This window comes from Hemitrygon akajei, chromosome 11, assembly GCF_048418815.1.
Source record: "Hemitrygon akajei chromosome 11, sHemAka1.3, whole genome shotgun sequence".
NCBI classification, from domain to species: Eukaryota; Metazoa; Chordata; class Chondrichthyes; order Myliobatiformes; family Dasyatidae; genus Hemitrygon; species Hemitrygon akajei.
Window position 1 is genome coordinate 94127773 of NC_133134.1, and position 13063 is coordinate 94140835.

Here is a 13063-nt window from a genome sequence, read left to right on the forward strand (position 1 = left end):
TGCTATATCTACACAGTTACAACTCACCCTGAGTAGTTATGTACACATCCTTAACTCAGCATCCATAGAATAGAAAGTAATGCATTCAGCTCAATAGAGTGTAGAGTTGAATTTTGCTGAAAACTACTATGTGCTAACTTGATGCAAACCTTATTATTTTACTTACCATATGACTTATAGTAGTCTGCAACCAATTTTATGAGAGTACTACCAAACTTCGAGATGTTACTTTCAGTAACATCACCCATTTGTATACAATGGAACATTAGCGTTTACAGAACAAAACAAAGATATTGGCTGTTCCACTATAAATGTTATGAGGTTGGTTCCTGAGTTCAGCTTGCATTTGAGTATCCCATGGTTCAGAGTAGTATACATGCAATATCTATACAGTTCCAACTAACCCTGAGTTGTTATGTACACATATTTAACTCAGAATTCATAGAATAGAAAGTAATGCATTCAGCTCAAAAGAGTGTAGATTTGAATTTTGCTGAAAACTGCTATGTGCTAACTTGTTTTAAACCATTTAATTATACTTAGCATATGATTTAGAAATGTCTGCAACCAATTTTATGAGTGTGCTACTAAAGTGAGAGAAGTTACTTTCAGTGGTATCACCTTTAGTACATAATAGAATAGTAGCACTACCAAAGCTAAACAAATATATTGGCTGTTCCACCGAACTGCAATGTGGTAAGTTCCAGAATTCAGCTTGCATTTGAGTATTCCATGGCTCTGAGTAGTTTACATGCAATATGTATACAGTTCCAACTTACCCTGAGTAGTTATGTACACATGCTTAACTCAGAATTCATAGAAGAGAAAGTAATGCATTTAGCTCAATAGAGTGTAGAGCTGAATTTTCCTGAAAACAACTATGTGCTAACTTGATGTAAACCATATTATTTTACTTACCATATGACTTATAGTAGTCTGCAACCAATTTTATGAGAGTACTACCAAACTTCGAGTTGTTACTTTCAGTAACATCACCCTTTTGTATACAATGGAAGATTAGCGCTTACAGAACTAAACAAAGTTATTGGCTGTTCAACTCCAAATGTTATGATGTAGTTTCCCAAATTCAGCTTGCATTTGAGTATTCCATGGCTCTGAGTAGTATACGTGCAATATCTACACAGTTACAACTCACCCTGAGTAGTTAAGTACACATCCTTAACTCAGCATCCATAGAATAGAAAGTAATGCATTTAGCTCAATAGAGTGTAGAGTTGAAATTTGCTGAAAACTACTTTGTGCTAACATGATGTAAACCTTATTATTTTACTTACCATATGATTTAGAAATGTATGCAGCCAATTTTATGAGTGCGCTAATAAAATGAGAGAAGTTACTTTCAGTAGTAGCAACTGTCGTACATAATAGAATATTAGCACTACTAAACAAAGATATTGGCTGTTCCATCGAACTGCAATGTGGTAAGTTCCAGAATTCAGCTTGCATTTGAGTATTCCATGGCTCTGAGTAGTTTACGTGCAATATCTATACAGTTCCAACTTACCCTGTGTAGTTATGTACACATGCTTAACTCAGAATGCATAGAATAGAAAGTAATGCATTCTGCTCAAAAGAGTGTAGATTTAAATTTTGCTGAAAACTGCTGTGTGCGAACTTGTTGTAAACCATTTAATTATACTTAGCATATGATTTAGAAATGTCTGCAACCAATTTTTTGAGTGTGCTAACGAAGTCGGAGAAGTTACTTTCAGTAGCATCACCCTTTTTTATACAATGGAAAATTAGCGTTTACATAACTAAACGAAGATATTGGCTGTTACACTGTAAATGTTATAAGGTAGGTCCCCGAATTCAGATTGCCTTTGAGTATTCCATGGCTCTGAGTAGTATACGTGCAATATCTACTCAGTTACAACTCTCCCTGAGTAGTTATGTACACATCCTTAACTCAGCATCCAGAGAATAGGAAGTATTGCATTCAGCTCAATAGAGTGTAGAGTTGAATTTTGCTGAAAACTACTATGTGCTAACTTGATGGCAAACCTTATTATTTTACTTACCATATGACGTAGAGCAGTCTGCAACCAATTTTATGAGAGTACTACCAAACTTCGAGATGTTACTTTCAGTAACATCACCCTTTTGTATACAATGGAACATTAGCGTTTACAGAACAAAACAAAGATATTGGCTGTTCAACTCCAAATGTTATGATCTAGGTTCCCAAATTCAGCTTGCATTTGAGTATTCCATGGCCCTGAGTAGTATACATACAATATCTATACAGTTCCAACTAACCCCGAGTAGTTATGTACACATATTTAACTCAGAATTCATAGAATAGAAAGTAATGCATTCAGCTCAAAAGAGTGCTGATTTGAATTTTGCTGAAAACTGCTATGTGCTAACTTGTTGTAAACCACTTAATTATACTTAGCATATGATTTAGAAATGTCTGCAGCCAATTTTATGAGTGTGCTAATAAAATGAGAGAAGATACTTTCAGTAGTATCACCTTTCGTACATAATAGAATATTAACACTACAAAACAACGATATTGGCTGTTCCATCGAACTGCAATGTGGTAAGTTCCAGAATTCAGCTTGCATTTGAGAATTCCATGGCTCTGAGTAGTTTACATGCAATATCTATACAGTTCCAACTTACCCTGAGTAGTTATGTACAGATGCTTAACTCAGAATGCATAGAATAGAAAGTAATGCATTCAGCTCAAAAGAGTGTAGATTTGAATTTTGCTGAAAACTGCTATGTGCTAACTTGTTGTTAACCATTTAATTATACTTAGCATATGATTTAGAAATGTCTGCAACCAATTTTATGAGAGTGCTACTAAAGTGAGAGAAGTTACTTTCAGTGGTATCGCCTTTCGTACATAATAGAATATTAGCATTACCAAAGCTAAACAAATATATTGGCTCTTCCACCTAACTGCAATGTGGTAAGTTCCAGAATTCAGCTTGCATTTGAGTATTCCAAGGCTCTGAGTACTAAACATGCAATATCTATACAATTCCCACTCACCCTGAGTAGTTATGTACCACTCTTAACTCAAAATCCATAGAATAGAAAGTAATGCATTCAGCTCAAAAGAGAGTAGATCTGAATTTTGCTGAAACCTGCTATGTGCTAACTTGTTGTAAACCATTTAATTACACTTACCATATGACGTAGAGCAGTCTGCAACCAATTTCATGAGTGTACTACCAACCTTGGAGATGTTACTTTCAGTAACATCACCCTTTTGTATACAATGGAACATTAGCGTTTACAGAACGAAACAAAGATATTGGCTGCTCCACTCTAAATGTTATGAGGTAGGTTCCTGAGTTCAGATTGCATTTGAGTATTCCATAGCTCTGAGTAGTATACATACAATATCTATACGGTTCCAACTAACCCTGAGTAGTTAAGTACACGTATTTAACTCAGAATTCATAGAATAGAAAGTAATGCATTCAGCTCAAAAGAGTGTAGATTTGAATTTTGCTGAAAACTGCTATGTGCTAACTTGTTGTAAACCATTTAATTACACTTACCATATGACGTAGAGTAGTCTGCAATCAATTTTATGAGTGTACTACCAACCACCGAGATGCTACTTTCTGTAACATCACCCTTTTGCATAGAATGGAACATTAGCGTTTACAGAACAAAACAAATATATTGGCTGTTCCACTCTAAATGTTATGAGGTAGGTTCCTGAGTTCAGCTTGCATTTGAGTATTCCATGGCTCTGAGTAGTATACATGCAATATCTATACAGTTCCAACTAACCCCGAGTAGCTATGTACACATATTTAACTCAGAATTCATAGAATAGAAAGTAATGCATTCAGCTCAAAAGAGTGCTGATTTGAATTTTGCTGAAAACTGCTATGTGCTAACTTGTTGTAAACCACTTAATTATACTTACCATATGATTTAGAAATGTCTGCAGCCAATTTTATGAGTGTGCTAATAAAATGAGAGAAGTTACTTTCAGTAGGATCGCCTTTCGTACATACTAGGATATTAGCACAACTAAACAAAGATATTGGGTGTTCCATCGAACTGCAATGTGGTAAGTTCCAGAATTCAGCTTGTATTTGAGTATTCCATGGCTCTGAGTAGTATACGTGCTATATCTACACAGTTACAACTCACCCTGAGTAGTTATGTACACATCCTTAACTCAGCATCCATAGAATAGAAAGTAATGCATTCAGCTCAATAGAGTGTAGAGTTGAATTTTGCTGAAAACTACTATGTGCTAACTTGATGCAAACCTTATTATTTTACTTACCATATGACTTATAGTAGTCTGCAACCAATTTTATGAGAGTACTACCAAACTTCGAGATGTTACTTTCAGTAACATCACCCTTTTGTATACAATGGAACATTAGCGTTTACAGAACAAAACAAAGATATTGGCTGTTCCACTCTAAATGTTATGAGGTTGGTTCCTGAGTTCAGCTTGCATTTGAGTATCCCATGGTTCAGAGTAGTATACATGCAATATCTATACAGTTCCAACTAACCCTGAGTTGTTATGTACACATATTTAACTCAGAATTCATATAATAGAAAGTAATGCATTCAGCTCAAAAGAGTGCTGATTTGAATTTTGCTGAAAACTGCTATGTGCTAACTTGTTGTAAACCACTTAATTATACTTACCATATGATTTAGAAATGTCTGCAGCCAATTTTATGAGTGTGCTAATAAAATGAGAGAAGTTACTTTCAGTAGTATCACCTTTCGTACATAATAGAATATTAGCACTACTAAACAACGATATTGGCTGTTCCATCGAACTGCAATGTGGTAAGTTCCAGAATTCAGCATGAATTTGAGTATTCCATTGCTCTGAGTAGTTTACATGCAATATCTATACAGTTCCAACTTACCCTGAGTAGTTATGTGCACATGCTTAACTCAGAATGCATAGAATACAAAGTAATGCATTCTGCTCAAAAGAGTGTAGATTTGAATTTTGCTGAAAACTGCTGTGTGCGAACTTGCTGTAAACCATTTAATTATACTTAGCATATGATTTAGAAATGTCTGCAACCAATTTTTTGAGTGTGCTAACAAAGTCGGAGAAGTTACATTCAGTAACATCACCCATTTTTATACAATGGAAAATTAGAGTTTATAGAACTAAACGAAGATATTCGCTGTTCCACTCTAAAGGTTATGAGGTAGGTTCCTGAGTTCAGCTTGCATTTGAGAATTCCATGGCTCTGAGTAGTATACATGCAATATCTATACGGTTCCAACTAACCCTGAGTAGTTATGTACACATATTTAACTCAGAATTCATAGAATACAAAGTAAAGCATTCAGCTCAAAAGAGAGTAGATCTGAATTTTGCTGAAACCTGCTATGTGCTAACTTGTTGTAAATCATTTAATTACACTTACCATATGACGTAGAGCAGTCTGCAACCAATTTTATGAGTGTACTACCAACCTTCGAGATGTTACTTTCAGTAACATCACCCTTTTGTATACAATGGAACATTAGCGTTTACAGAACGAAACAAAGATATTGGCTGCTCCACTCTAAATGTTATGAGGTAGGTTCCTGAGTTCAGATTGCATTTGAGTATTCCATAGCTCTGAGTAGTATACATACAATATCTATACGGTTCCAACTAACCCTGAGTAGTTAAGTACACGTATTTAACTCAGAATTCATAGAATAGAAAGTAATGCATTCAGCTCAAAAGAGTGTAGATTTGAATTTTGCTGAAAACTGCTGTGTGCGAACTTGTTGTAAACCATTTAATTATACTTAGCATATGATTTAGAAATGTCTGCAACTAATTTTTTGAGTGTGCTAACGAAGTCGGAGAAGTTACTTTCAGTAGCATCACCCTTTTTTATACAATGGAAAATTAGCGTTTACATAACTAAACGAAGATATTGGCTGTTACACTGTAAATGTTATAAGGTAGGTCCCCGAATTCAGATTGCCTTTGAGTATTCCATGGCTCTGAGTAGTATACGTGCAATATCTACTCAGTTACAACTCTCCCTGAGTAGTTATGTACACATCCTTAACTCAGCATCCAGAGAATAGGAAGTATTGCATTCAGCTCAATAGAGTGTAGAGTTGAATTTTGCTGAAAACTACTATGTGCTAACTTGATGGTAAACCTTATTATTTTACTTACCATATGACGTAGAGCAGTCTGCAACCAATTTTATGAGAGTACTACCAAACTTCGAGATGTTACTTTCAGTAACATCACCCTTTTGTATACAATGGAACATTAGCGTTTACAGAACAAAACAAAGATATTGGCTGTTCCACTCTAAATGTTATGAGGTTGGTTCCTGAGTTCAGCTTGCATTTGAGTATCCCATGGTTCAGAGTAGTATACATGCAATATCTATACAGTTCCAACTAACCCTGAGTTGTTATGTACACATATTTAACTCAGAATTCATATAATAGAAAGTAATGCATTCAGCTCAAAAGAGTGCTGATTTGAATTTTGCTGAAAACTGCTATGTGCTAACTTGTTGTAAACCACTTAATTATACTTAGCATATGATTTAGAAATGTCTGCAGCCAATTTTATGAGTGTGCTAATAAAATGAGAGAAGTTACTTTCAGTAGTATCACCTTTCGTACATAATAGAATATTAGCACTACTAAACAACGATATTGGCTGTTCCATCGAACTGCAATGTGGTAAGTTCCAGAATTCAGCTTGCATTTGAGTATTCCATTGCTCGGAGTAGTTTACATGCAATATCTATACAGTTCCAACTTACCCTGAGTAGTTATGTGCACATGCTTAACTCAGAATGCATAGAATACAAAGTAATGCATTCTGCTCAAAAGAGTGTAGATTTGAATTTTGCTGAAAACTGCTGTGTGCGAACTTGCTGTAAACCATTTAATTATACTTAGCATATGATTTAGAAATGTCTGCAACCAATTTTTTGAGTGTGCTAACAAAGTCGGAGAAGTTACATTCAGTAACATCACCCATTTTTATACAATGGAAAATTAGAGTTTATAGAACTAAACGAAGATATTCGCTGTTCCACTCTAAAGGTTATGAGGTAGGTTCCTGAGTTCAGCTTGCATTTGAGAATTCCATGGCTCTGAGTAGTATACATGCAATATCTATACGGTTCCAACTAACCCTGAGTAGTTATGTACACATATTTAACTCAGAATTCATAGAATACAAAGTAAAGCATTCAGCTCAAAAGAGAGTAGATCTGAATTTTGCTGAAACCTGCTATGTGCTAACTTGTTGTAAATCATTTAATTACACTTACCATATGACGTAGAGCAGTCTGCAACCAATTTTATGAGTGTACTACCAACCTTCGAGATGTTACTTTCAGTAACATCACCCTTTTGTATACAATGGAACATTAGCGTTTACAGAACGAAACAAAGATATTGGCTGCTCCACTCTAAATGTTATGAGGTAGGTTCCTGAGTTCAGATTGCATTTGAGTATTCCATAGCTCTGAGTAGTATACATACAATATCTATACGGTTCCAACTAACCCTGAGTAGTTAAGTACACGTATTTAACTCAGAATTCATAGAATAGAAAGTAATGCATTCAGCTCAAAAGAGTGTAGATTTGAATTTTGCTGAAAACTGCTGTGTGCGAACTTGTTGTAAACCATTTAATTATACTTAGCATATGATTTAGAAATGTCTGCAACTAATTTTTTGAGTGTGCTAACGAAGTCGGAGAAGTTACTTTCAGTAGCATCACCCTTTTTTATACAATGGAAAATTAGCGTTTACATAACTAAACGAAGATATTGGCTGTTACACTGTAAATGTTATAAGGTAGGTCCCCGAATTCAGATTGCCTTTGAGTATTCCATGGCTCTGAGTAGTATACGTGCAATATCTACTCAGTTACAACTCTCCCTGAGTAGTTATGTACACATCCTTAACTCAGCATCCAGAGAATAGGAAGTATTGCATTCAGCTCAATAGAGTGTAGAGTTGAATTTTGCTGAAAACTACTATGTGCTAACTTGATGGTAAACCTTATTATTTTACTTACCATATGACGTAGAGCAGTCTGCAACCAATTTTATGAGAGTACTACCAAACTTCGAGATGTTACTTTCAGTAACATCACCCTTTTGTATACAATGGAACATTAGCGTTTACAGAACAAAACAAAGATATTGGCTGTTCCACTCTAAATGTTATGAGGTTGGTTCCTGAGTTCAGCTTGCATTTGAGTATCCCATGGTTCAGAGTAGTATACATGCAATATCTATACAGTTCCAACTAACCCTGAGTTGTTATGTACACATATTTAACTCAGAATTCATAGAATAGAAAGTAATGCATTCAGCTCAAAAGAGTGCTGATTTGAATTTTGCTGAAAACTGCTATGTGCTAACTTGTTGTAAACCACTTAATTATACTTAGCATATGATTTAGAAATGTCTGCAGCCAATTTTATGAGTGTGCTAATAAAATGAGAGAAGTTACTTTCAGTAGTATCACCTTTCGTACATAATAGAATATTAGCACTACTAAACAACGATATTGGCTGTTCCATCGAACTGCAATGTGGTAAGTTCCAGAATTCAGCTTGCATTTGAGTATTCCATTGCTCTGAGTAGTTTACATGCAATATCTATACAGTTCCAACTTACCCTGAGTAGTTATGTGCACATGCTTAACTCAGAATGCATAGAATACAAAGTAATGCATTCTGCTCAAAAGAGTGTAGATTTGAATTTTGCTGAAAACTGCTGTGTGCGAACTTGCTGTAAACCATTTAATTATACTTAGCATATGATTTAGAAATGTCTGCAACCAATTTTTTGAGTGTGCTAACAAAGTCGGAGAAGTTACATTCAGTAACATCACCCATTTTTATACAATGGAAAATTAGAGTTTATAGAACTAAACGAAGATATTCGCTGTTCCACTCTAAAGGTTATGAGGTAGGTTCCTGAGTTCAGCTTGCATTTGAGAATTCCATGGCTCTGAGTAGTATACATGCAATATCTATACGGTTCCAACTAACCCTGAGTAGTTATGTACACATATTTAACTCAGAATTCATAGAATACAAAGTAAAGCATTCAGCTCAAAAGAGAGTAGATCTGAATTTTGCTGAAACCTGCGATGTGCTAACTTGTTGTAAACCATTTAATTACACTTACCATATGACGTAGAGCAGTCTGCAACCAATTTTATGAGTGTACTACCAACCTTCGAGATGTTACTTTCAGTAACATCACCCTTTTGTATACAATGGAACATTAGCGTTTACAGAACGAAACAAAGATATTGGCTGCTCCACTCTAAATGTTATGAGGTAGGTTCCTGAGTTCAGATTGCATTTGAGTATTCCATAGCTCTGAGTAGTATACATACAATATCTATACGGTTCCAACTAACCCTGAGTAGTTAAGTACACGTATTTAACTCAGAATTCATAGAATAGAAAGTAATGCATTCAGCTCAAAAGAGGGTAGATTTGAATTTTGCTGAAAACTGCTGTGTGCGAACTTGTTGTAAACCATTTAATTATACTTAGCATATGATTTAGAAATGTCTGCAACTAATTTTTTGAGTGTGCTAACGAAGTCGGAGAAGTTACTTTCAGTAGCATCACCCTTTTTTATACAATGGAAAATTAGCGTTTACATAACTAAACGAAGATATTGGCTGTTACACTGTAAATGTTATAAGGTAGGTCCCCGAATTCAGATTGCCTTTGAGTATTCCATGGCTCTGAGTAGTATACGTGCAATATCTACTCAGTTACAACTCTCCCTGAGTAGTTATGTACACATCCTTAACTCAGCATCCAGAGAATAGGAAGTATTGCATTCAGCTCAATAGAGTGTAGAGTTGAATTTTGCTGAAAACTACTATGTGCTAACTTGATGGTAAACCTTATTATTTTACTTACCATATGACGTAGAGCAGTCTGCAACCAATTTTATGAGAGTACTACCAAACTTCGAGATGTTACTTTCAGTAACATCACCCTTTTGTATACAATGGAACATTAGCGTTTACAGAACAAAACAAAGATATTGGCTGTTCCACTCTAAATGTTATGAGGTTGGTTCCTGAGTTCAGCTTGCATTTGAGTATCCCATGGTTCAGAGTAGTATACATGCAATATCTATACAGTTCCAACTAACCCTGAGTTGTTATGTACACATATTTAACTCAGAATTCATATAATAGAAAGTAATGCATTCAGCTCAAAAGAGTGCTGATTTGAATTTTGCTGAAAACTGCTATGTGCTAACTTGTTGTAAACCACTTAATTATACTTAGCATATGATTTAGAAATGTCTGCAGCCAATTTTATGAGTGTGCTAATAAAATGAGAGAAGTTACTTTCAGTAGTATCACCTTTCGTACATAATAGAATATTAGCACTACTAAACAACGATATTGGCTGTTCCATCGAACTGCAATGTGGTAAGTTCCAGAATTCAGCTTGCATTTGAGTATTCCATTGCTCGGAGTAGTTTACATGCAATATCTATACAGTTCCAACTTACCCTGAGTAGTTATGTGCACATGCTTAACTCAGAATGCATAGAATACAAAGTAATGCATTCTGCTCAAAAGAGTGTAGATTTGAATTTTGCTGAAAACTGCTGTGTGCGAACTTGCTGTAAACCATTTAATTATACTTAGCATATGATTTAGAAATGTCTGCAACCAATTTTTTGAGTGTGCTAACAAAGTCGGAGAAGTTACATTCAGTAACATCACCCATTTTTATACAATGGAAAATTAGAGTTTATAGAACTAAACGAAGATATTCGCTGTTCCACTCTAAAGGTTATGAGGTAGGTTCCTGAGTTCAGCTTGCATTTGAGAATTCCATGGCTCTGAGTAGTATACATGCAATATCTATACGGTTCCAACTAACCCTGAGTAGTTATGTACACATATTTAACTCAGAATTCATAGAATACAAAGTAAAGCATTCAGCTCAAAAGAGAGTAGATCTGAATTTTGCTGAAACCTGCTATGTGCTAACTTGTTGTAAATCATTTAATTACACTTACCATATGACGTAGAGCAGTCTGCAACCAATTTTATGAGTGTACTACCAACCTTCGAGATGTTACTTTCAGTAACATCACCCTTTTGTATACAATGGAACATTAGCGTTTACAGAACGAAACAAAGATATTGGCTGCTCCACTCTAAATGTTATGAGGTAGGTTCCTGAGTTCAGATTGCATTTGAGTATTCCATAGCTCTGAGTAGTATACATACAATATCTATACGGTTCCAACTAACCCTGAGTAGTTAAGTACACGTATTTAACTCAGAATTCATAGAATAGAAAGTAATGCATTCAGCTCAAAAGAGTGTAGATTTGAATTTTGCTGAAAACTGCTGTGTGCGAACTTGTTGTAAACCATTTAATTATACTTAGCATATGATTTAGAAATGTCTGCAACTAATTTTTTGAGTGTGCTAACGAAGTCGGAGAAGTTACTTTCAGTAGCATCACCCTTTTTTATACAATGGAAAATTAGCGTTTACATAACTAAACGAAGATATTGGCTGTTACACTGTAAATGTTATAAGGTAGGTCCCCGAATTCAGATTGCCTTTGAGTATTCCATGGCTCTGAGTAGTATACGTGCAATATCTACTCAGTTACAACTCTCCCTGAGTAGTTATGTACACATCCTTAACTCAGCATCCAGAGAATAGGAAGTATTGCATTCAGCTCAATAGAGTGTAGAGTTGAATTTTGCTGAAAACTACTATGTGCTAACTTGATGGTAAACCTTATTATTTTACTTACCATATGACGTAGAGCAGTCTGCAACCAATTTTATGAGAGTACTACCAAACTTCGAGATGTTACTTTCAGTAACATCACCCTTTTGTATACAATGGAACATTAGCGTTTACAGAACAAAACAAAGATATTGGCTGTTCCACTCTAAATGTTATGAGGTTGGTTCCTGAGTTCAGCTTGCATTTGAGTATCCCATGGTTCAGAGTAGTATACATGCAATATCTATACAGTTCCAACTAACCCTGAGTTGTTATGTACACATATTTAACTCAGAATTCATAGAATAGAAAGTAATGCATTCAGCTCAAAAGAGTGCTGATTTGAATTTTGCTGAAAACTGCTATGTGCTAACTTGTTGTAAACCACTTAATTATACTTAGCATATGATTTAGAAATGTCTGCAGCCAATTTTATGAGTGTGCTAATAAAATGAGAGAAGTTACTTTCAGTAGTATCACCTTTCGTACATAATAGAATATTAGCACTACTAAACAACGATATTGGCTGTTCCATCGAACTGCAATGTGGTAAGTTCCAGAATTCAGCTTGCATTTGAGTATTCCATTGCTCTGAGTAGTTTACATGCAATATCTATACAGTTCCAACTTACCCTGAGTAGTTATGTGCACATGCTTAACTCAGAATGCATAGAATACAAAGTAATGCATTCTGCTCAAAAGAGTGTAGATTTGAATTTTGCTGAAAACTGCTGTGTGCGAACTTGCTGTAAACCATTTAATTATACTTAGCATATGATTTAGAAATGTCTGCAACCAATTTTTTGAGTGTGCTAACAAAGTCGGAGAAGTTACATTCAGTAACATCACCCATTTTTATACAATGGAAAATTAGAGTTTATAGAACTAAACGAAGATATTCGCTGTTCCACTCTAAAGGTTATGAGGTAGGTTCCTGAGTTCAGCTTGCATTTGAGAATTCCATGGCTCTGAGTAGTATACATGCAATATCTATACGGTTCCAACTAACCCTGAGTAGTTATGTACACATATTTAACTCAGAATTCATAGAATACAAAGTAAAGCATTCAGCTCAAAAGAGAGTAGATCTGAATTTTGCTGAAACCTGCGATGTGCTAACTTGTTGTAAACCATTTAATTACACTTACCATATGACGTAGAGCAGTCTGCAACCAATTTTATGAGTGTACTACCAACCTTCGAGATGTTACTTTCAGTAACATCACCCTTTTGTATACAATGGAACATTAGCGTTTACAGAACGAAACAAAGATATTGGCTGCTCCACTCT